This window comes from Rhinoderma darwinii, chromosome 8, assembly GCF_050947455.1.
Source record: "Rhinoderma darwinii isolate aRhiDar2 chromosome 8, aRhiDar2.hap1, whole genome shotgun sequence".
NCBI lineage: Eukaryota > Metazoa > Chordata > Amphibia > Anura > Rhinodermatidae > Rhinoderma > Rhinoderma darwinii.
This window is the reverse complement of record NC_134694.1, coordinates 15,995,305-16,020,609: the sequence shown is the minus strand read 5'-3', so window position 1 is coordinate 16,020,609 and position 25,305 is coordinate 15,995,305. Positions and strand designations below refer to the sequence as shown.

Here is a 25,305-nt window from a genome sequence, read left to right as displayed (position 1 = left end):
TGGACTAGACCCGCAAACCCCAATGGGTTGTTTCTGACAGATTTCCTTTAAAAAGGTTGTCCTATCAGTAAGACGGGGAATGTCTTAGGAGCCTCACACACGAGCGTGTTTGGTCCGTGATATACGGCCCATATGTCGGCCACATTTCCCAGACCGAACACACTGCAGGGAGCCGGGCTCCTAGCATCATAGTTATCGGACGCTATGTGTCACTGCGGGACAACTGTCCCATAATGTAATCATGTTTTCAGTACGGGACAGTTGTCCCGCAGCGAGGCAGTGACACCTAGCGTCATAGATAACTACGATGCTGAGAGCCCGGCTCCCTGCAGTGTGTTCGGTTCGGGAAACGCGGCCGACGTACGGAGCGTATATCACGGACCAAACACGCTCGTGTGTGAGGCTCCTTGGTCACGCAACTCCTTTTTAGATTGAAGTGGGTCCAGATTCTTTACCCTCTGGAGATCAGCAGTTATCGCCCGGGGAAGATGGTCGTGTTGAGCCTGCCAAAGAAGGAGCTCATAGAGGGTGTCAATAATCCCTGGGTTCTGTGCACATGAATGGGATGAGCTGCAGTACCTAGCATGGCCACAGTCACATGTATGGCACTGTGCCTGCATAAACAATGCTAATCGGCAGAATCCTATGGATCAAAAATTAATGGACTATTGGACTATACTCAGGGGAGATCATAGATGTTTAAGTCATGGAAATCTTTCTTCTTGTAGGTCTCATTCACACAGCATCGTAGCACAGCGAGCCACACGTATAAACAGGTCTGCTCTGAACGTTCAACACCGCCACTATATAAACATCCCGTAATAGGCACAGCCATAGTATAGTCTTCAGCTGCCTGTGTGACTCACAGCGGCGACAATGTCACTCATTTACAATGAATCGTATGAATGCGACATTTATCAACGGCCTATTCCCTCAAATCCATATTTATCAACCCCCCGGACACTTTACAAATTTACGTGTCAGGAAAAGGGAGTGGGTGTCACAAACTGTATGGCTTATTTTACAGAAAGTGGCGTTAACCTATGCCAAGCAGCAGCAGCACCATATTCCTCAATTACCACATAGGTCAGAAAATATGGCGCACACCTAAACTCCAGAGTGGCATAGCGTCAGTCAGGAAGCCAGTATTAGTAAATATAACCCACTGTGTGAGAAGTTGCCATATACCACAAGCCTTATATTCATGAAGTAAATATTACATATACCATAACTTTGAGACTTATGAGGTAAAGCTTCCCAGTAGCGGAATAACATTATTTCAGGGCTCACAAATCGACGTCTTCACCCCTACCCTAATGGACTGGTCGCCTTTAAACCAAGCAACTGCTCCAATGAAACCCCGCTCAACAGCACACGGCTACTAAACACGACACAGAAACGCACTACGTCACATAGACGACGTCATTAGCACCACCCGTCCCGTTAAGCTCGATATGACAAACTCACCACGCAGGGACCCCCTCAAAACTTGTCCCCCCCGATGCCACCACGAGAACTGTCACCGTATGACGTCACCGCCCCTGTCACCTCCGTACCAGTCACGGAGCTCCACGTCACGTCAACAACAAAGCACGTGACCACCGAGCGTCACGTCGGCGGCTCCGGCCCTACTGCATCTCCCGCCCAATACGAACAGGGATCACGTGAGCGACAGCCACTTCCTCCTTTCGCCCCACCCTGCTGTCAATCATTCTGGCTAGTCCAATCATCTTGCAAGGGCTTAGCCGTGTATTACACCTAGAGCCTTTACTGACCTATAGGAATGAAAAATCCAAGTTGTGCTTTTGCCGCTTGTAGCGAGATCGAGGTTTGGAACGCAAACTGTGGGATGGGCGGGACTTTGTTGTTCTTTCTAATGGTTCCCGTAGGGTTTGTGTTGTAGATTGTCCATACTGAATAGGAATGTCCAGGGTTATTGTCATTACTATGCGTAGCTGTGTCCAGTTATTGTCTTACTGAGAAATGTAATCAACACATTTAGTTTAATAAAGATTTTGGTTTAAAGGATGTTTTATAATATTATATGCGATGATGGTGTATCAATAGCTCTGCCACCAATGACTGACCAGTTGAGGTCCGAACGCTGTTTAAATATAATCAGACTACTATATTAATATCAGACCCCAGACCAGAACCCCATATTAATATCAGACCCCAGACCAGAACCCCATATTAATATCAGAACCCAGACCAGAACCCCATATTAATATCAGACCCCAGATCAGAACCCCATATTAATATCAGACCCCAGATCAGAACCCCATATTAATATCAGACCCCAGATCAGAAACCTATATTAATATCAAACCCCAGACCAGAACCCTATATTAATATCAGACCCCAGACCAGAACCCTATATTAATATCAGACCCCAGACCAGAACCCCATATTAATATCAGACCCCAGATCAGAACCCTATATTAATATCAGACCCCAGACCAGAACCCTATATTAATATCAGACCCCAGACCAGAACCCTATATTAATATCAGACCCCAGACCAGAACCCCATATTAATATCAGACCCCAGACCAGAACCCCATATTAATATCAGACCCCAGACCAGAACCCCATATTAATATCAGACCCCAGACCAGAACCTCATATTAATATCAGACCCCAGATCAGAACCCTATATTAATATCAGACCCCAGATCAGAACCCCATATTAATATCAGACCCCAGATCAGAAACCTATATTAATATCAAACCCCAGACCAGAACCCTATATTAATATCAGACCCCAGACCAGAACCCTATATTAATATCAGACCCCAGACCAGAACCCCATATTAATATCAGACCCCAGACCAGAACCCCATATTAATATCAGACCCCAGATTAGAACCCTATATTAATATCAAACCCCAGACCAGAACCCTATATTAATATCAGACCCCAGACCAGAACCCTATATTAATATCAGACCCCAGACCAGAATCCTATATTAATATCAGACCCCAGACCAGAACCCTATATTAATATCAGACCCCCTTAATATATTCAGACCTCCTTCTATTAATGTCCGACCCCCATATTAATATCAGGCCCCAATTGCTGACCCCAGACCCCCTAAATATATTCAGATCCCCTATATTAATATCAGACCCCAGACCAGAACCCTATATTAATATCAGACCCCAGACCAGAATCCTATATTAATATCATTCCCCAGACCAGAACCCTATATTAATATCAGACCCCAGACCAGAACCCTATATTAATATCAGACCCCCTTAATATATTCAGACCTCCTTCTATTAATGTCCGACCCCCATATTAATATCAGGCCCCAATTGCTGACCCCAGACCCCCTAAATATATTCAGATCCCCTATATTAATATCAGACCCCTGATTTAATTTAAAAAACAGACCTCCTTATATTAATGTCAGACCCCTATATTAATATAAGACCTCTATATTATCAAACCTCCGACTAGACCGCTAAGTCCTGATGCTGGGCAGGCGCCATGAGTAGAACAAGAGGCGGGAGCAAGGACAGTAAGACATACGAGACGATTTTTGTATTTTTTTTGCTGCGCCTGTTCGAAATTTTTATTCTGTTTACTCCCGGTAAAACCTGGAGAGTGAACAAGTGTGAATCAGATCAGTATGCCATCAATCACTCAGCGGGGATCTGATTGATGGGACCCCGTTGTCTAGAATGAAAGGGCCATGGCGTCCCAATGGTTAGTCTCCCACCGATCAGATAGATATACCTTTAAACAGTCAGTCACTATGGTGTCTGCGGTAAAATTAAGCTGCAGCACGATGACTGCCAAAATGTGTATTAACCTTTGCACATCTTATTGGGCAATCACATGTCATGTCATGTCATGGAACTTGACGCTTGGGCTGCTTAAACCACTTTTATTGGGCATTGAGCAGTATAAATTATATTGCTCTAATCTTCGTAAAAATTATTTCTTCAATTTGAAAAATAAAAATTGTTAATTAAAGTTACGTTTTTAGAAGATTTTTTTTACAGGTAGAGGAACCACTGGTGGCACGTTATCAATGTCTCGCTATTCTGCAGTATATTTATGGACTATCCTGGTCGTTATATTTGGATGGCGATTCTGCGTAGTCATCTGCTAGTGGTAGCAGCTCAAACCTATTTGTAGGCTGCTCACGGCACTTCCTTGCACTAACTATTAAGGAGTCTGAAGGAATATATATTTACAATGGGAATAGTTTCCTTTAACACATGAACATCCAAGTAGTCAAAGGCACACAGCGGTGCCTGCAGGTCTGTGTGCCGCCATATGGTGCCTCTATATGGCCAGGTTCCCACGTGGCGTAAACGCTGCGGAATTTCTGCAACAGAATTCTGTGCGGAAATTCCGCAGCATTTACAGTAGCAGCAAAGTGGACGAGATTTAGAAAATCTCATGCCCACACTGCGGGAAATAAACGCAGCATAAAAATTTATAAATTGACCTGCGGTGCGAAATGTAAATCCGCAGCATGTCAATTTATGCTGCGTTTTTGTTGATTTTTCCGTTGCCGATTTTCACCATTGAATTAAATAGGGATGCAAATACTGCAACAGAAAGCCAAGTGTTGCGACTTTTGCGGCGTATTCGCAGCAATTATGCCACAAAAATCGCAACTATGGAAAACCCAAAAAAAATCATGCTTACTCAGAGCGCTCACCTTCCTGCAGTTGGGCCTCCGGGGTTGATGTTCAATCCCATGTGACCGCTGCAGCCAATCACAGGCGGCAGCGTCACAGGCCTGCAACGTCATCGTAGTAGGCCGGACTACGCGCAGAGAAGACCGCCACGGTCTTCCGCAGCGGAAAATACGTCCGAAAAAACGCACCACAATGTGGTGCGATTTATTTCTTTTTGGACGGAATGCACTGTGGGTTCCAGGTCGGACACGCTGCGTGATTTTTACGCAGCGTATCTGACCCGTGGGAACCCGGCCTTAGGCTTTGTATTCTCCCTTCAATGTTTCCTGGGGAAAATTGCTCTGCCATATGGCATGCAATTTTCCCATATGAATCTGCGAGAAAAAAAAAAACCTCTGTGTGCTATGGGTGCCATAGTTCCTATCCGTAATATGGCTCTGTAAATTTATGTGTTAAAGCATATGTTTAAGGCCAGATTCACACGAACGTGTCTGTTTTGCGTCCGCAAAGATTGCAGTGTTTTTCCTGCATTGCAGTTCCGTGTGGCATCGGTGTGTTGTTCCGTGTGGCATCCATTTTTTTAGGTGAGTTGATGCACCTTTTTTTTTTTTCCCTGCATTTCTTTAGCAACTGGTGTGTGAATCACGGACAGCACACGGAAGACGTCAGTGCGCTGTCCGCGACTTTCATGCTCCCATTGACCTTCAATGGGTGCGGGATCCGCAAAAACGCACCAAAATAGGACATGCAGTGAGTTTCATGAAACGAAAACACGCTGCGTGAAAAATCACGCAGGTCTGAATAGCCCCATTGAGTTGCATAGGTCTGAGTGCCGTCCGTTGATTTCACGCACAGAACACGGACGTAGTCAACGTTCGTCTTAATCAGGCCTAACACTAAACATAAGTCATGTAAAGTACTTTCAAAGTTACTTAACTTTTTTCTTCCTATTCTTCTTAAGTTTTTAACATATGACAAAACAACACAGAACTTGAGAGATGTAATGATGGGGGTAGGGAAACGGACATGTGAGCCCTAATCTACCCGCCACTCTGTCCCTGCCTACTTGCAACGACCCGCCCTAGGCGACGGGGTACAACTGGGCGGCGGTCCCTACGCTCAGTAAGTGCACGAGACAAACAGACAAGGGTACACAAAGCTAAGGGAAATGGGGCAGTTGCCCACGGCAACACCGTGAGCAACAAGAGCGGTGAACGAGCCGAGTCAAACCAGGAGTGTACGAGGTACCAAACGCAGAGCAGGAGAGTAGTCAGTAAGCCAGGGTCAGTATGGAGCAGGATCAAATAGTTAGAAGCTGTAGCTGGGCCAGGAAACCACACGAGAAGAATCACAAGCAAAGGAGGAACAGGAAAGGCAGGTATAAATAGACAGAGGGCGGGAGCTAGCTCCGTCTGGCCAGGCTGCGATAGGCTCTCCCACTCCTAAGCCTGCCATCCTGAGTGGTGGAAGATGGAGTCAGTCTCAGAGACATAGACTCAGGTGCAGACTGATTACCTATGGACGTATACACAGAAGTTGTGCCTGGCAGATCCTTTACAGTACCCCCCCCTTTTATGAGGGGCCACCGGACCCTTTCTAAGTGGACCTGGTTTATTGGGGAAACGAAGCTGGAACTTCCTGACCAATACCCCAGCGTGAACATCCCGGGCGGGTACCCAAGTCCTCTCCTCAGGCCCGTATCCTCTCCAATGGACCAGGTACTGGAGGGAGCCTTGGACCATCTTGCTGTCCACAATCTTGGCCACCTCGAATTCCACCCCCTCAGGGGTGAGAACGGGAACAGGAGGTTTCCTCGAGGGAGCCAAAGACGGGGAGCAGCGTTTAAGGAGGGAGGCATGAAATACGCCGTGTATTCGAAAAGATGGGGGCAACTCCAGTCGGAAGGAGACAGGATTGAGGACTTCAATGACCTTATACGGCCCAATAAACCAGGGAGCAAACTTCTTGGACGGGACCTTAAGGCGCAAGTTCCTAGACGATAACCACACCAGATCCCCGACCATAAACAAGGGGTTAGCAGAACGTCTTCTATCAGCCTGAGTTTTTTGTACGCTCTGGGACGCCTCTAGGTACTTCTGAACCTGGGCCCAGACTGTGCACAGTTCCCGATGAACGACCTCTACCTCGGGATTGTTGGAACTACCAGGTGAAACGGAGGAGAACCGTGGATTAAACTCAAAATTACAGAAAAAGGGGGAGACCCCTGACGAGATACTGACCCGGTTATTAAGGGAAAATTCGGCGAGGGGAATGAATGAGACCCAATCATATTGACAGTCAGAGATAAAACACCTTAAATATTGTTCTAGAGATTGATTAGTCCTCTCAGTTTGGCCATTAGTTTCAGGATGGAAGGCAGAGGAGAAGGACAGATCAATCTCCAACTTTTTACAGAAGTTTCTCCAAAACAATGAAACAAATTGTACCCCTCTGTCCGAAACAATATTGACAGGGACCCCATGGAGACGCAGGATGTGTTTGACAAACAAGGTAGCTAACGTCTTGGCATTGGGTAGTTTTTTTGAGGGGCACAAAGTGGCACATCTTACTGAAGCAGTCTACTACAACCCACACCACCGACTTGCCTTGAGATGGAGGCAAATCGGTGATAAAATCCATGGAGATATGGGTCCAAGGTCTCTGGGGAATGGGCAAAGAACGTAGTAAGCCCGCTGGTCGGGACCTGGGAGTCTTGGACCTAGCACAAACCTCACAAGCGGCGACGTAGGTCTTAACGTCTTTAGGCAACCCAGGCCACCAATAGTTTCTGGCAATGAGGTGTTTGGTACCCAGGACGCCTGGATGACCAGATAGTGCGGAGTCATGATTTTCCCTAAGTACCCTTAGCCGGAATTGCAGGGGGACAAACAGCTTGTCCTCAGGAAGGTTCCCGGGAGCTGAACCTTGATCAGCCGCAATTTCAGAGACTAAATCAGAATCAATAGAAGAAATGATTATACCAGGAGGCAAAATACAAGCAGGATCTTCCTCCGAAGGAGGGCTGGCCATGAAGCTACGCGACAGTGCATCGGCCTTAATATTTTTAGACCCAGCCCTATAGGTAACCAAAAAGTTGAATCTGGTAAAAAATAGCGCCCATCGAGCTTGTCTCGGGTTTAGCCTCCGGGCAGATTCTAGGAACACCAGATTCTTGTGGTCGGTAAGGACTGTTACCTGGTGCCTAGCCCACACCAGGAAGTGGCGCCACTCTTCAAATGCCCATTTAATGGCTAAGAGTTCGCGGTTGCCAATATCATAGTTACTCTCAGTGGGCGAAAACTTCCTGGAGAAGTAGGCACAGGGACGGAGATGGGTGAGGGACTTGGTACCCTGGGACAAGACAGCCCCCACTCCCACCTCGGATGCGTCAACTTCCACGATAAATGGCTCCATTTGGTTGGGCTGAACCAGCACCGGGGCCGAGATAAAGCACTTCTTAAGGACCTCAAAAGCCTGGACAGCATCAGGAGGCCAGTGGAGGAGATCAGCACCTTTGCGAGTGAGGTCCGTAAGAGGCTTAGCGATGACCGAGAAGTTAGCAATAAATCTCCTGTAATAATTAGCGAACCCCAAGAAACACTGTAACGCCTTCAGGGAGGCAGGTTGGACCCATTCCGCCACAGCCTGGACCTTGGCGGGGTCCATGCGGAATTCATGAGGAGTGAGGATTTGACCCAAAAATGGTATTTCCTATACCCCAAACACACATTTTTCGGTTTTCGCAAACAGTTTGTTTTCCCGAAGGACCCGGAGCACCTTCCTGACATGCTCAATGTGGGAGGACAAGTCCTTGGAAAACACCAGTATGTCATCAAGGTACACTACAAGAAATACCCCCAGGTAATCTCTTAAAACCTCATTTATGAAATTCTGGAAGACCGCAGGAGCATTATACAACCCAAAGGGCATGACGAGGTACTCGAAATGACCTTCGGGCGTGTTAAACGCAGTCTTCCACTCATCCCCCTCTTTGATGCGGATAAGGTTATATGCCCCCCGTAGATCAAACTTAGAGAACCATTGGGCCCCCTGAACCTGATTAAAGAGATCAGGAATCAAAGGAAGGGGATACTGGTTCCTTACAGTGACCTTATTCAAGTTACGGTAGTCAATGCATGGCCTAAGACCACCATCCTTCTTCCCTACGAAGAAGAAGCCAGCACCTACCGGAGAAGTAGAGGGGCGAATGTAACCCTTGGCCAGGCATTCCTGGATATACTCTCTCATGGCTTCACGTTCGGGACAAGAAAGATTAAATATCCTACCCTTAGGGAGCTTAGCTCCTGGTACCAATTCGATAGCGCAATCGTATTCTCTATGAGGAGGTAACACTTCGGAGGCCTCCTTAGAGAAAACATCAGCGAAGTCCTGAACAAACTCAGGTAGCGTGTTCACCTCCTCAGGGGGAGAAATAGAATTAACAGAAAAACATGACGTCAAGCATTCATTACCCCATTTGGTAAGCTCCCCAGTATTCCAGTCAAACGTGGGATTATGCAACTGCAACCAGGGAAGGCCTAAAACCAAATCGGACGATAATCCCTGCATCAACAGTACAGAGCACTGCTCCAAATGCATGGAGCCAACAAGGAGTTCAAAAACAGGGGTATGCTGTGTAAAATAACCATTAGCAAGAGGCGTGGAGTCGATACCCACTACCGGGACAGGTTTAGGCAAATCAATCAAAGGCATAGCTAGAGACATAGCAAATTCCACAGACATGATATTAGCAGAAGACCCTGAGTCCACGAAGGCACTGCCGGTAGCAGACCTACCACCAAAAGAGACCTGAAAGGGAAGCAAGATTTTATTACTTTTCATATTTACGGGAAATACCTGTGCGCCCAAGTGACCTCCCCGATGATCACTTAGGCGCGGAAGTTTTCCGGCTGCTTATTCTTACGCCTAGGACAGGTGTTCACTTGATGCTTGTCATCCCCACAATAGAAGCAGAGACCATTCTTCCTGCGGAACTCTCTACGTTGTCGGGGGGACACGGAGGCCCCGAGTTGCATAGGTACCTCCGAGTCTTCCGTGGAAGAGCGAAGCAACGGGACCTCGGGAGGCATCATGGGGGAGTCAGAGGGGAAAACACAAAAACGTTCAAGTTGTCGTTCCCTGAGACGTCGGTCAAGTCGTACCGCTAAAGCCATAACCTGGTCTAGGGATTCAGAAGAGGGATAGCTAACTAGCAGGTCTTTCAGGGCGTTCGACAGACCCAACCTAAACTGGCACCTTAAGGCAGGGTCATTCCACCGAGAAGCTACGCACCACTTCCTAAAGTCAGAACAATACTCCTCAACAGGTCTCTTACCCTGACGTAAGGTCACCAGCTGACTCTCGGCAAAGGCAGTCCTGTCAGTCTCGTCATAAATGAGTTTGAGAGCAGAAAAGAAACGATCAACGGAGGAAAGTTCAGGGGCGTCAGGAGCCAAGGAGAAGGCCCACTCTTGGGGCCCCTCCTGGAGCCGGGACATAATTATACCCACCCGCTGGCTCTCAGAACCTGAGGAGTGAGGCTTTAAGCGAAAGTAGAGGCTACAACTCTCCCGAAAGGAGAGAAAAGTCCTCCGGTCCCCTGAGAACCGGTCAGGCAACTTGAGGTGGGGTTCAAGAGGTGAGGTGAGGGGCACTACCATGGTAGCGTCAGGCTGGTTGACCCTCTGAGCCAGGGCCTGGACCTGTAGGGAGAGACCCTGCATTTGCTGGGCCAGGGTCTTAAGGGGGTCCATAGTAGTGTCAGGGACCAGGGTAGACTAGGTATATAGGCTTGTGATTATGTAATGATGGGGGTAGGGAAACGGACAAGTGAGCCCTAATCAACCCGCCACTCTGTCCCTGCCTACTTGCAACGACCCGCCCTAGGCGACGGGGTACAACTGGGCGGCGGTCCCTACGCTCAGTAAGTGCACGAGAGAAACAGACAAGGGTACACAAAGCTAAGGGAAATGGGGCAGTTGCCCACGGCAACACCGTGAGCAACAAGAGTGGTGAACGAGCCGAGTCAAACCAGGAGTGTACGAGGTACCAAACGCAGAGCAGGAGAGTAGTCAGTAAGCTCGGGTCAGTATGGAGCAGGATCAAATAGTTAGAAGCTGTAGCTGGGCCAGGAAACCACACGAGAAGAATCACAAGCAAAGGAGGAACAGGAAAGGCAGGTATAAATAGGCAGAGGGCGGGAGCTAGCTCCGTCTGGCCAGGCTGCGATAGGCTCTCCCACTCCTAAGCCTGCCATCCTGAGTGGTGGAAGATGGAGTCAGTCTCAGAGACATAGACTCAGGTGCAGACTGATTACCTATGGGCGTATACACAGAAGTTGTGCCTGGCAGATCCTTTACAGAAGATCTATAATAATATTAATGCAATCACATTTATTGCACTACGTTTGACATATACGCCGGGAAAAGCTCCCGATGTATAGGCTGTGACACCATTGACTATAATTGCATACATTAAATGAATATCTCATGAACTGGGGTCATGCGTTAGTCTATGGGTGATGGATGTCATTATTAGGCACCCGTCACTCATAGACTAATGTGGTGTCCGTTTTAATGTAGACGTTATTAAACGCTTTCAAAAAGTCTATGACATATTCGTTAAATGGATGTCCGTGACGTATGTCTAATAGTGGCATACGTCACCCATAGGCCCCATGTTAAAAAAAAAAGTATACCTTGCGTTATTCGTTTTGCTGGATCCCACAGCATGGAATCGCGTCAGCTACTACACTATTCCATACCTCAAAAAAAGGTAAACAGACGTATACCAGACCAGCAGCGGCCTCCGTCGGGCTACTAGAGGCCTATGTACAGGTTTAGCATGAACGTCGGGAGCTTTCTTAACGTAAACGATAAATGTAGGGAATAAACGTGATGTGAAGAGGGCCTCATTTTGATGACTATATGGCCAATGTTAATTAAAGGGTGGTCCAAATAGGTCAATACCTGTCCATTTGCCCTAACCCCAAGCGCCATGATGGCGCCCTTCACATTATCATTAACACCTGATCTACAGGTTTCTAATTGTGTTTCATAAAATGGGGCCCCCATGTGCATCATGCATTGACCATGCAGCTGAACCAAAAATGTTCGACCATAGAACCACAGCCCTGAACAGCCGCACAATGTAGCATGTTGTAAACAAGTAGGGTTTCCACCTTTTCCACCCAAAAATACCGGCCCAGTTCAGGGCGTAATTAAGATAATGTGCAAATCAGGACATTAAGCACCGCAAAACCATCATATGTAAATACACCCCAACATGGGTAATAAGTGGATGTGGTTTTGGTTGGGTGACCTCACACTAACTGGGAGTCTCAGACTGCGAATGGCTCACTGAAACTTAGTATCCTCCTCGGACCTCCGCTCTTCTCGGAGATTGGCGGGTGGGCAGGCAGTGTGCAGATGTCTGACCGCTGAATGTATCACTGGCTAACCGTTCGCTTGCCCTCTGCAATCACCCGCCGGCGCCAACCTCAGACTTGACCTAATCTTGACGCTGCTAATGTTCCTAAAGCTGGGCAGCTTGCCAAATAGGAAGTAACCTGACACATTTATAATGCAAAAATACTGGCACTTGCTATTTCAGGTAAAAATATTTTACTTTTACCGCCATCCCAGTGTAAATACCGTCTGGGACGGTAATTTAGCGAACTGGTGGCAACCATATATGCATGGCATTGTAGGTTGTATCATTTCATTTATTGTTATAATTGGAGGGGGGGTATCATCGTTTAATCAAGAATATAACCTTACATTTACATGAGTTATATTCTTGACTAGACAATTTACTAAGAGACACATGTGAACGGCCAATATAAAGGGATACTGGTAGGAGATCTAATGTATCGACCCCTGAGGAAGCTGCGAGAGGCGGCGATACATGTGGAGATGTTCTTGTTACAGGGATGTATTGATTGATATATATATATATATATACCGTATATATAGTCTACCTATTCTATATTTATCGTCATATTGATACCCTTTTTATCTTGGGCAGTAAACTAATTTTGCATTTTACTAATAACATCCACAGGGAAAAGTGTGTTTTTAAATGTTGTTAAAGGTGTTATGAGGGGACCAAAAATTATTAGCAGTGTAGTCACTGCAGTATGTGTGTACACTGCTAATATACATTCCGGTTCCCTGTCGCGCTGATTCTGAGATTTTCATAGATTTTAGTCTATTTAAGTCTAGTTTCAGTTTTCCTTCATAATGACAAGACTCTTCGTCATCTGACCGATCCCGCTGTACTTCATGTACTCGCTATACTACTGCTCCTGCTGGTGCATAGATTACAGTGGGATCGGTCACATGACGAAGAGTCGTGTCGTCATGAAGGAAGACTGTGCAACTCGACATTTCAGGTTGAATATTCTGGTCGAATGAATATTAGACATACATTGACTAGCCTGCTAATAATTTTTGGTCTCCGCATAATCCCTTTAAAGATTTGTAGTTTACATGTGTTTTGTATTCTTGGTCTAAATAAACTTTGTATGTACTTTTTGCATTGATATTCAAGTGAAAGTGTCATTCCTACACACAGTCTTGTCCCTCTCTTGGGTATACTTTACTAATCCCCAAGTATATTATTTATGACCAAGAACCTCCATGTCCTCCTCCTCTGGCGTGTGCAGACGGTAGTATAGTGGAACTGAACCAATTTTTTTCCACATACAAAAAAAAAATTAATTTAATTTCAATTAACCTTGAATACCCCTCAGGGATTAATTTTCGTAGTCAGTAAATATAGGTGTTGTGCTTAGAGTTGGGGGTGGCAGGGTGGTCTCTCATTAATCATCTTGCCTGAGCTTCTTGTGACACATCATTTTTAACATATTACAGGCGCTGGGTAAAATGTCTCAGCCGTGCTCATGTAACTGTTTTAATCAGGATGATAACTCTGTTTTTAACCTAAACCATTAATTCATTCATAATTGCCAGTAATTAGCAATTTTTTGCAAAATGAAGTTTTAGGGTATGTGCACACGTAGTGACCAAAAACGTCTGAAAATACAGAGCTGTTTTCAAGGGAAAACAGCCCCTGCTTTTCAGAAGTTTTTTGAGCAACCCGCGTTTTTCGCTGCATTTTTCGCGGCGTTTTCGCGGCGTTTTTTACGTCCGTTTTTGGAGCTGTTTTCATTGGAGTCTATGAGAAAACAGCTCCAAAAACGTCCAAAGAAGTGTCCTGCACTTCTTTTGACGAGGCTGTATTTTTACGCGTCGTCGTTTGACAGCTGTCAAACGACGACACGTAAATGACAGGTCGTCTGCACAGTACGTCGGCAAACCCATTCAAATGAATGGGCAGATGTTTGCCGACGTATTGTAGCCTTATTTTCAGACGTAAAACGAGGCATAATACGCCTCGTTTACGTCTGAAAATAGGTCGTGTGAACCCAGCCTTAGAGATTTCCTGAGATTTTATGAATTTTGCTAAAATTAGAGAGCAGCCCTCCCACCCTTTCATTGTAGTCCAGAAGACTGCGGCCCACTCCATAGTTGTATAGAAAAAGTTACGGAAACAGCGAAGCACCGTTCATCATTGTTCGTCTTGATGTTCCTTTTTCATGAATATATTGTAACACTTAGGCTCTGTTCACATCTGCGTTTTTTTTGTAATTTTAAATGGGACTGCTGTCTCATTTGTATGTGTATATAGCTTCTCTTTACGGACGTGTATATATCTTGTCTATACGGACTGCTCTTTGGGATGTATCCACAGAGGGGTATAGTTTGATCCTGTCCACTTATCCCATCAATAGATCAATCTGCATGTACAAACATAAGTTATCTTTTTTGTTATGGTTTATTTTTTTTATTTTTTTTAAAGAAGGAAGTTTTTTTGTGTGAACATTTTTTACATTTGTGTGACCAATATTGCCACCATTACAGCTCCCACAGGTGTTGTCACCCATCTTTTCCAGACTGGCAAAGTTCTACATAGAGTTGTTATCAATTTGGCAAATGAGAATGACTCTTGCCTTGATGTGAATTATATTTACTGGTGTTTTTTGTTATCCTTAGAAGCAAATGCTCTTAAAGGCTATGGACACCTTTTGAATGTTTTTTTTTAAATTTATTTCTCTAAATCAATGATTTTTTTTTATTCCAAGCACCTTTTTAATTGTTCGAATTATTTTTATTTACTTTTTAGCTTCTATGCATCCTCTTTACATGGAAGCTGTATCATTCTCTCTCAGCTAATTCCATCAGTTCAGCTGAACTGACGACTCGGCTGAGAGCATGCCCTGTGTGTCTCTGACACAGTATCCACATAATCTCGATCATGTCTTAGGCCCCATACACACGACCGTGCCCGCAATCACGGCCCGCGATTGCGGGCACGGCCGGCCGCTGACTGACAGCCGCATTTTTGGGCCGTGCTCCCATACAAAGTATGGGAGCACGGCCCGCAAAATGCGAAAGAACGGACATGTTCCATAATTCCCGGAACATTTCCACGGCACTGACACGCTTCCGTAGTGCTACGGAAAGGTGTCGGTGTTCAATGAAAGTGAATGGCTCCGTTTTTGCGGACCGCAGTTGCGGTCCGCAAAAACGGAGGTTTTTTGCTGTCGTGTGCATGGGGCCTTAGTTATGAACTTAGATGTGATCAAAATTATCTGAATCATGTGTGTCAGAGACACACAGGACCCACTCTCAGCTGAACCGTCAGTTCAGATGAACTGACAGATTCGGGTGAGAGAGAACAATTCAGCTTCTACGTATACAGGTTACATAGGAGCTGTATCATTAAATTAAAAAAAAAAATATTAAGACAATTTAAAAAAGTGCTTAAAATGAAAAAATACATTTAAACAAAACAACATTCAAAGGTTTCCATAGCCTTTAAGCTCTAAGCTTCTTTTTTTTATGTCTTGACATTTTGGAGGTAATATATTTTATGATGGGTATAATACAGAATGGTTCAGTGACAGATCAGTAGGAACTGTTCAATGTCATTGCGCCTTAAAACAAAAGAGGCTTTAACCGATGTTCCATAGGATTCCCCGATAAAGCCTTATTTGTATAAGTGAAGGGTCAGGGACACCAAGAGAACCTTTGTTGAATCAGTGTGTGACTATAGTACTTGGATTTAGTCCATACACCTGTTCAATAAACGACAGGTAGACATACCACTGGTGCTATATGTCCGGCACTGAATTATATACCCTAAAGCTGGCAACATACATTAGATATATATCAGCTGACAATTTCTCACCTGTCAACTGATCTCTGACAATCTAATGTGTATGAAGACAGACAAATATCCCCATTGACCCCCAACTTATCTAGTTGGGGGAAACAAATCCAACCTATCCAGTGTAATGTTTCTCCTGGCATCAGAAGTGCCTGGCAGAACAACATGCAATGGTTGAGTAAATATCTTATATACGTACAGTATATGGAACAATTACATGCAAAGGGTTAATAACCCTTAAAACCTATATGATCAGTCCAAATGGTAAAAAATTACTAAATGTAGAAAATAGACAAAAAAAGATCAAAATTAAAATTAAAAAAATCCCAGCAATTCCTTCTGTAAAGGGGATTCTGGGGCTATGATATTGATGGCCTATCAATGGCTCTGTCACCAGATTATAAGTGTCCTATCTCCTACATAATCTGATCGGCGCTGTAATGTAGGTAACAACAGTGGTTTTTATTTTGAAAAACGATCATTTTTGAGCAAGTTATGAGCAATTTTAGATTTATGCTAATTAGTTTCTTAATAGACAACTGGGCGTGTTTTTACTTTTTACCAACTGGGCGTTGTACAGAGGAGTGTATGACGCTGACTAATCAGTGACCAATCAGCGTCATACACTTCTCATTGTTCCAGCCCATTGTTACAACGTGATTGTGCAGTGAAAGAAGCTGGGCTGGAACAATGAGAAGTGTATGACGCTGATTGGTCACTGATTAGTCAGCGTCATACACTCCTCTGTACAACGCCCAGTTGGTAAAAAGTAAAAACACGCCCAGTTGTCTATTAACCCCTTAAAGACGCAGCCTAGTTTGGGCCTTAAGGCTCAGAGCCTATTTTTTAAATCTGACATATTTCACTTTATGTGGTAATAATGTCGGAATGCTTAAACCTATCCAAGCGATTCTGAGATTGTTTTCTGGTGAGACATTGGGCTTTATGTTAGTGGTAAAATTTGGTCGATATATTCAGTGTTTATTTGTGAAAAATTGCAAAATTTAGAGAAAAATTTGAAAAAATAGCATTTTTCCGAATTTAAATGCATGTGCTTGTAAAACAAATGGTTATACCAGCCAAAATAGTTACTAGTTCACATTTCCCATAAGTCTACTTTAGATCTGCATAGTTTTTAGAGCATTATTTTATTTTTCTTGGACGTTACAAGGCTTAGAACATGAACAGCAATTTCTCATATTTTTAAGAAAATTTCAAAAGCCTTTTTTTTAAGGTACCTGTTCAGTTCTGAAGAGGCTTTGAGGGGCCTATGTATTAGAAACCCCCATAAAACACCCCATTTTAAAAACTAGACCCCTCAAAGTATTCAAAATAGCATTTATAAAGTTTTTTAACCCTTCAGGCATTTCACAGGAATTAAAGCAAAGTGGAGGTGAAATTTGCAAATTTCATTTTTCTTACTGAATTTCAATTTTATTCTATTTTTTTTCTGTAACAAAGAAGGTTTTACCAGAGAAACACTACTAAATATGTATTGTCCAGATTCTGCCGTTTTTAGAAATGTCCCACATGTGGCTCTAGTGTTCTCGTGGACTAAAACACAAGCCCCAGAAGCAAAGAAGCACCCAGTGCATTTTGGTGCTTCTTTTTTATTAGCATATATTTTAGGCAGCATGCCAGGTTTGCAGAGGTGTTGAGGTGCCAAAACAGTAGGAATCCCCCAAAACTGACCCCATTTTGGAAACTGCACCCCTCAAGGAATTAATTTATGGTTATTGTTACCATTTTGACCCCGTAGCTTTTTCACAGCGCGTATTTGAATTGGGCTGTGAAATTAAAAGAATGAAAATTTTTCCAATAAGATGTCATTTTTGATCAGAATTTCTTATTTTCACAGGGAACAAAATGCCCCATTTTGTTGCCCAATTTGTCCTGAGTGTGGCAATACCCCATTTGTGGTGATAAACGGCCGTTTGGGCCCATGGGAGGACTCAGAAGGAAAGGAGCGCTATGTGTTCTTAGGAGTCCAGATTTTGCTGGATTGGTTTTCGGGTGCCATGTCGCATTTGCAGAGCCTCAGAGGTATGAAAGCAATGGAAACCCACCAAAAGTGACCCCAGTTTGGAAACAAAACCCCTCAAGGAATTTATTTATGGGTGTTGTTACCATTTAGACCCCACAGTTTTTTCACAGAACTTATTTGAATTGGGCTGTGAATAAAAAAAAACAACCTTTTTTCCAATAAGAGGTAGTTTTGGCTAAACATTTCTTATTTTCACAAGGAATAAAATACCCCAATCTGTTGCCCAATTTGTCCTGAGTTCGGCAATACCCCATTTGTGGTGATAAACTGCCGTTTGGGCCCATGGGAGGCCTCAGAAGGAAAGGAGCGCTATGTGTTCTTTGGAGCCCAGATTTTGCTGGATTGGTTTTCGGGTGCCATGTTGCATTTGCAGAGCCCCAGAGGTATCAAAGCAATGGAAACCCACCAGAAGTCACCCCATTTTGGAAACTACACCCCTCAAAGAATTTATTTATGGGTGTTGTGACCATTTAGACCCCACAGTATTTTCACAGAATTTATTTGAATTGGGCTGTGAATTAAAAAAAAAAAAATTTCTTCCAATAAGAGGTAGTTTTGGCTCAAAATTTCTTATTTTCACAAGGAATAAAATACCCCATTTTGTTGCCCAATTTGTCCTGAGTGTGGCAATACCCTGATTGTGGTGATAAACTGCCGTTTGGGCCCATGGGAGGGCTCAGAAGGAAAGGACCACCATGTGGCCTACTGGGAATTTTCTGGTGCTAAGTCATGTGTGCGGAAGCCCCTGAGGTATCAGTACAGTTGAAACCCCAGAGAAGTGACCCCGTTTTAAAAATGACACCCCTTAAGGAATTCATCTAGAGGTGTAGTGAGCATTTTGACACCACAGGTATTGTGTAAAAGATAATGCGCAACAGATGGTGCAGAGTGAGATTTGCAATTTTCTATATATATGCCATGTCAATGTCCGATATATTGTGCCCAGTATGTGCCACCGGAGACATACACCCCATAAACTGTAATGTGGGTTCTCCCGGGTACGGCAATACCCTACATGTGGCTGTTATTAGCTGCCTGGGCACACGGCAGGGCTCAGAAGGAAAGGACCACCATTTGGCCTACTGAAGCTTTTCTGGTGCTAAGTCTTGTACGCAGAAGCCCCTAAGGTACCGGTACAGTTGAAACCCCCGAGAAGTGACCCTGTTTTAAAATCTACACCCCTTAAGGCATTCATCTAGAGGTGTAGTGAGCATTTTGACCCCACAGGTATTGTGTAAAAGATAATGTGCAGCAGTTGGTGCAGAGTGAAATTTGCAATTTTCTATACATATATGCCAATTCAGTGTCCTTATTTATTGTGCCCAGCATGCGCCACCGGAGATATACACCTCATAAACTGTAATGTTGGTTCTCCCGGGTACGGCAATACCCTACATGTGGCTGTTGTCAGCTGCCTGGGCACACAGCAGGGCTCAGAGGGGAAAGATGAGGAGGGGTAAGCTGTGCGAAGTGGATCAGAGCGAGTAAATCTGGGGTAAAATTAAAAATAAAGGGATGGATGATAAATTTTAAAACACTCTTTCATACAGAGCTCTGGTTTTTCGGGACACGCGTCACATTGATATATTGTGTCCTTCCTTATCCCCCTCTTATAGCAGACTCTGCACCTCATTTGACTTTTTCCCTTCTTGCCAGTTTGGGGAACTTCTCCTAAAAAGTGTTGCCCTGGTACGATGCGTGTGGCCTCGCTTCCAGAAGTACTGTAGGGCTTCAGGACTTGATCTGACAAGTCCACCCCTCCCATGTACCTATTGTAGAGATTTGAGAGAGAAAAGCACGGCGCCACATAGTGTGAGTAAGCCCAAGATATAACAAACTTAGTTTGACAGATGGAGGCTTACCACAGGTGAAAATGTCAGGAGCGGGTAAAAGGTAGATAAGTGATGGATGAGTGCTGCTGCCGAGATCCCAGCCGGTCAATCTTTGAAGGACCACCGCAATGTGAATGAGTAATTTGTTTGAAAAAACGGGACCCCATACGGCGCTGCTACTCAGGAACGAATACAGTAGTAGTTTAGAATTGATACTTTATTGTAGGCTACGCGTTTCAATGCCGCACCGGCATCTTCCTCAGGCCACAAACATTGTAGTCTGAACAACAGCCCTTAAATACAGTCCCGCGTGGTGTATTTAAGGGCTGTTGTTCAGACTACAATGTTTGTGGCCTGAGGAAGATGCCGGTGCGGCATTGAAACGCGTAGCCTACAATAAAGTATCAATTCTAAACTACTACTGTATTCGTTCCTGAGTAGCAGCGCCGTATGGGGTCCCGTTTTTTCAAACAAATTACTCATGTACCTATTGTAGTCTAGGATGCAGTCTGGTTTGGGGGTCTCTGTACTGGTACCTCGTACAGGTACATGGGTACTGGTGTGACATGTCTCTTGTCCTTGTACTTGACACACAATATGTTGCTGCTAGAATGTGCCCTGCTCTCACCCCTTCTTGTTTGCCCAAGCAGAGTCTTAGGGAGGCCTCTCAGGTTTCTTCTAGCAGTGCCGCATGCCGCAGGACTTCTGGAAGCGAGGCAGTTGAAGAGTGGGAAGCTGGTATAAAAATTATCCAGGTAGAGGTGGTAACCCTGGTCCAGCAGTGGGTGCACCAAATCCCACACAATTTTTGTATTAACTCCCAGTAAGGGGGGGCATTCTGGGGGCTGAATACTGCTGTCCTTCCCTTCATATATCCTAAATTTGTAGGTATACCCTGATGCACTCTCGCACAGCTTATACATCTTCACGCCATACCTTGCCTTCTTACCCGGCAGGTACTGGCGGAATTGAAGCCTCCCTTTAAAATGTACCAGGGACTCATCAACAGAAATACACTTCTCGGGGGTGTATGCTTGGGAAAACCGGGCACTGAAACGGTCTAATAGGGGTCTCCGTTTATACAAACGGTCAAAACTGGGGTCATCTCGGGGTGGGCACGGCTCATTATCAGTATAATGTAAGAAGCGAAGTATTGCCTCATTTTTATTTTATTTTTTAGTTTCCAGCTCAGTTCTGAAGTTGCTTTGAGGGGCCCATATATTAGACACCCTTATCAAACACCCCATTTCAGAAACTAGACCCCTCAAAGTATTCACAACAGCATATAGAAAGTTTATTAACCCTTTAGGTGTTTCACAGGAATTTAGAGCAAAGTAGTGACATTTAATTAATTTAATTTAATTTATTAGGCACCATGTCCGGTTTGAAGAGGTCTTGTGGTGCTAAAACAGTGGAAACCCCACAAAAGTGACCCCTTTTTGGAAACTAGAGACCTTGAGGAATTCATTGTAGTTTTCTTGGGGTGCATGCGGCTTTTTGATCAGTTTTTATTCTATTTTTAAGTGGCGCGGTGACTAAAAAGCAGCAATTTTACTATTGTTTTTTATTCTATTTTTTTTACAGCGTTCACCGTGCGCTATAAATGACATATTCACTTTATTCTGCGGGGCGATAGGATTACGGCGATACCAGATGTTTATAGTTTTATTTTATGTCTTATGGCGTTTGCACAATAAAATACATTTTGTAAAATATAATTTATTTTTTGTGTTACCTTATTCTAAGAGCCAGAACTGTTTTATTCTTCCATCAGGAAAGTCGTGCGAGGATAACGAACTGTAGTTTCGATCAGGACCATTTTTAGGTACATGTGACTTTTTGATCTCTTTTTATTCCATTTTTTGGGAGATGAAGTGACCAAACAATTGTGATTGTGGTACGGTTTATTATTATTTTCTCTTACGGCGTTCACCGCGCATGATAAATAACGACATCGTTTTGTAGTTCAGGCCGTTACGGACGCGGCGATACCAATTATGTATAGTTTATTTGTTTATTTATATATTTTTATTAATAATAAAGAACTGATAAGGGAAAAAGGGGGACTTTTACTTTTATTACTTTTAAATCTTTTATTTTCTTATTTTTACACAACTTTTTTTTACTTTTTTACACTTTTTTTACTTTGTCCCACTAGGGGACATGAGGGCAGGAGGCTCTGATCGCTATTCTAATACACTGCACTACATACGTAGTGCAGTGTAATAGAGCTGTCAGCTGTTCGCTGACAGCAAGCATAGTGGGTCCTGAATTTGTCAGGACCCACTAGGCTTCCGTCGATGGCGTAGCCAGAGTCCATTGTTAGGATTCTGGTTGCCATAGTAGCCATCGCGGCCCGCTATCGTGTAGCAGGCCGGCGATGGCAGCTTAACCCCTAAGAAGCCGCGATCGCTATTGAACGCGGCTTCTAAGGGGTTAATCGGCGGGGACCACCGCGATCGGTCCCTGCACACTAAGCTGTGATAGCCTGCTGTCGGAAACAGCAGGTATCACAGCTCAGACACGCGCCGGGGAAAGATGGCGCCGTGTTAACTCAGGTCAGTACTATTACTGAGCTGAGCGCGAACGATGCGCTCAGCAGGACGTAATAGTACTGACCTGAGCGCGAAGGGGTTAAGAAACTAATTAGCATAAATCTAAAATTGCTCATAACTTGCTCAAAAATGATCGTTTTTCAAAATAAAAACCACTGCTGTTATCTACATTATAGCGCCGATCAGATTATGTAGGAGATAGGGCACTTATAATCTGGTGACAAAGCCTCTTTAAGCTGACCATACATTTTCAGTCGCTACTGGCCGAACGAGCTATTCCTCTCGATCCCCCCCCCCCCATACACATGCACACTCGGCCGAGCATGCATGTGTTATCAATAGGGAAAAGTGATAAGCCGCTGCCAGAAACCTCTGGTGGTGGCTTATCTTCTTGCAATCAAAATGATCTGGCATGTTGAAATGCAACAGCCCGACCCTTCTATCCTAAGGATAGGCCATAAATATTATAGTCCCAGAAAACCCCTTTAACACCTTCCTCTCTTTTGTTCCTATTATGTCTCATATTGCAATAAAAAAAATTGTACTGTATGTGTACCACGGAGATCAGTAATTTCTCCCCTCTTGCTCTCATACCTCAAACAGGAGCTGTCTCTGGCTGTACAGTTACTGGAGCCCTCTCCACTGACCTGTCTGCAGTAGGACACCATCATAGATAAACCCCACCCATCAATAAAACCACGCCCACTCACCAGTTTGCCAGCTGAAAATGGAACGGAACATGGGGATATTGAAGGGATTTTCCAGTAAGAAAAGAAAGCTTGGCCTATCCTCAGGATCAGACCTATGATCAGTCTCCTGGTTCTCAGAATAAAGGATCAAATCTCCATCGTGCCACTGGACTACTATTATGGTGGGGGCTTGGTGCTTCCTTCTTGATCTTATCGTAACAAGGACATTTTTCCAAAGGTGTTTCAAATAATATTTTCTATATATTGATATTTGCAATATCACTACTGATCCTCATCATCTTGATTATTGACCTCATTGTCTCTTCAGGGCAAACTATTGCACCATGAAAGGCCAGCGTAAAATAGTGTGTTTCTTGCTGTAAAGCTGCTCAGTCAGTAGGAAAAGATCCCTTTATGTATGTAATGGTCTAAATGGGAGAACGGTCAGAAGTTATATTTTTCCATTGCATTGAAAGAGAAATTGGTTTGTCTTATATTACTCTGCTGCGTACTAACAGAATCTCAAGGTCTTTGCACAGATTGTCCTATTTTTATTGTGTTATATTACGTAGTTGCATACAGGGATCTAAAAATTTGTACTTGGAATTTCTGTGTATTTGTAAACATTCCGGGGGGATATTTAATAAGAACGAAAGTTGGAGTAAGAAGCGACATATTTATATAAGGAATTATTAAAGTGTCGAATTTTTCGGCCAGCCATGCACAATGCGTTCTCCCCATCAGCCATGATATAAAAAAAAAACACATACTCTCCTCACCTCCCATCCGGGTCCCCTCAGGATCCCTCAGCATTCCAGGGCGGCTCATACAAGGTCCTGACGCCGAGCAGCGTCAGGGTCTTATATGCGACAGGGCACTTCAACACCATCAGGGCTGCGTCACATACAACGTCCTGACGCTACCCGGCGTCAGTACTTTGTATGAGCCGTATCATGTTGAGGGGACCCGAAGGGGAGAAGAGTAGCGGTGAGGTCAACATTAATTTTAAATTTTTTTGGGCTGGTGCAAAAGGCCAAAAGTTTTAAGGGGCCTTTTGCTATATTCTACACCAGAAAACTTGTGTAGAAAGGTTCATAAATTCCCTCTTCCTGTTTTCCTATTGAGTAAAAATTATCAATGTTTTATAATGTATTTATTTTAAAAAATGGCGGGGGATGTACTACATTTTTGTTTGGTTTTCCTAGACAATTTCACACATTATAGACTTATTGTATATTGGAAATTATTTTAAAATATTGGCACATTATTAAATGTTTTTAAATGCTTTTTTGTAGGGTCAGAATCCGCACCAGGCAAAGCTTGGCAAATTCCATTTCCCACTGGGCTTAGGGGTGGCATCACAATCTGGATGTAACATTTTCTATGCTTGTCCACCTGAGGGTAAGGTAAACAGGGGGTCCATTGCGACTTTGTTGCCCAAGGGCCCACATGCACCTGAAGCCGGGCCTGTCTATATGTAAAGCATTTTCTGTTTTACCTTGAGATACGTTTTACCTCCTTTTACCACTTTTTTGTGTTCTTGACTGTCAGGGTTGGATATGTCCACCAGAGTATCCCTCAGTGGGCCCACAGAGTAACGGAGCCCATGAGGCTCAGAAGATGACAACCCAACTTCCAGATCACTTGGTGTTGGAGTTTATAATGATAAAACCTTACTGAGGATATGACCTGTGTGTACAAATAAAACAGTGCAATGAAAGTGGACATGCCATTTTTTGTATACACCTTAAAAGCTTGCCCTCTTATTTCCTTTGGTGGTGCCAATGAATGCAAGCCCAACGCTGTTGACTGCCTGTGAGTGAGCCATATTGAATTGAAGCGTCTCAGGGCAATCAGTAGTTGTAGCATTTTGTCCAGCAAGTAGCAGTGTGAATGACAGTGACACCCACTGATTTAAAGCCAAAACCAGGACTGGATCCAAAAGTTCTGATCCTGGTTATGGCTAAAATAAACCTGTGTGCCAACTGCACTGTATAATTTATTAACCAATACATTACACCAATAGATTTTTGTACCACATGAAATAAGAAAACGTCCTGAAGGTGACGCTGGAAGCCTCTTAAGAGTTCTGTGTTTCACAATTTCCGTTCTCCAGCAGTCAACGGATTCTGGTCATATTTTGTTTTGATATCTATCTTTTTAGTCGCCCGTACAGGTTCCTCCAAGATCTGGTATGCAGAGAGGATCAGTGTTACAGTGAAGAAACTTCAGTAGGCGTCACTTCGATTCTCTTGTGGTACAGATTGTGAAGCTTTAGTGGAATTGCCCATTAAG

General features: G+C 44.1%; 1 protein-coding gene and 1 long non-coding RNA gene across 6 annotated transcripts in view; one reads left to right on the top strand and one right to left on the bottom strand.

Annotated features, from left to right (window-relative positions):
• LOC142659299 (uncharacterized) overlaps positions 1–25,305 on the bottom strand; it is a 158,104-nt gene that overhangs the window by 28,539 nt on the left and 104,260 nt on the right. The window contains exon 1 of one of the 4 annotated variants that reach the window (XM_075835292.1): positions 1,557–1,655. The exons of 2 other annotated variants lie outside the window; for them this stretch is intronic. The gene's annotated coding sequence lies outside the window, so the exon portion shown is untranslated. Of the gene's footprint in view, positions 1–1,467; positions 1,656–25,305 lie in introns of those variants that run through there. One more of the 4 variants, XM_075835289.1, reaches the window with a different exon arrangement.
• Positions 1,444–24,698, top strand: LOC142659301 (uncharacterized). Of its 2 annotated transcripts, none has more exons than XR_012850304.1 (3): positions 1,444–1,664; positions 22,925–23,192; positions 24,306–24,698. It is a non-coding gene; the product is annotated as an uncharacterized LOC142659301 (long non-coding RNA). The 2 variants fall into 2 exon arrangements; XR_012850303.1 differs by having other exon boundaries at positions 22,925–23,248.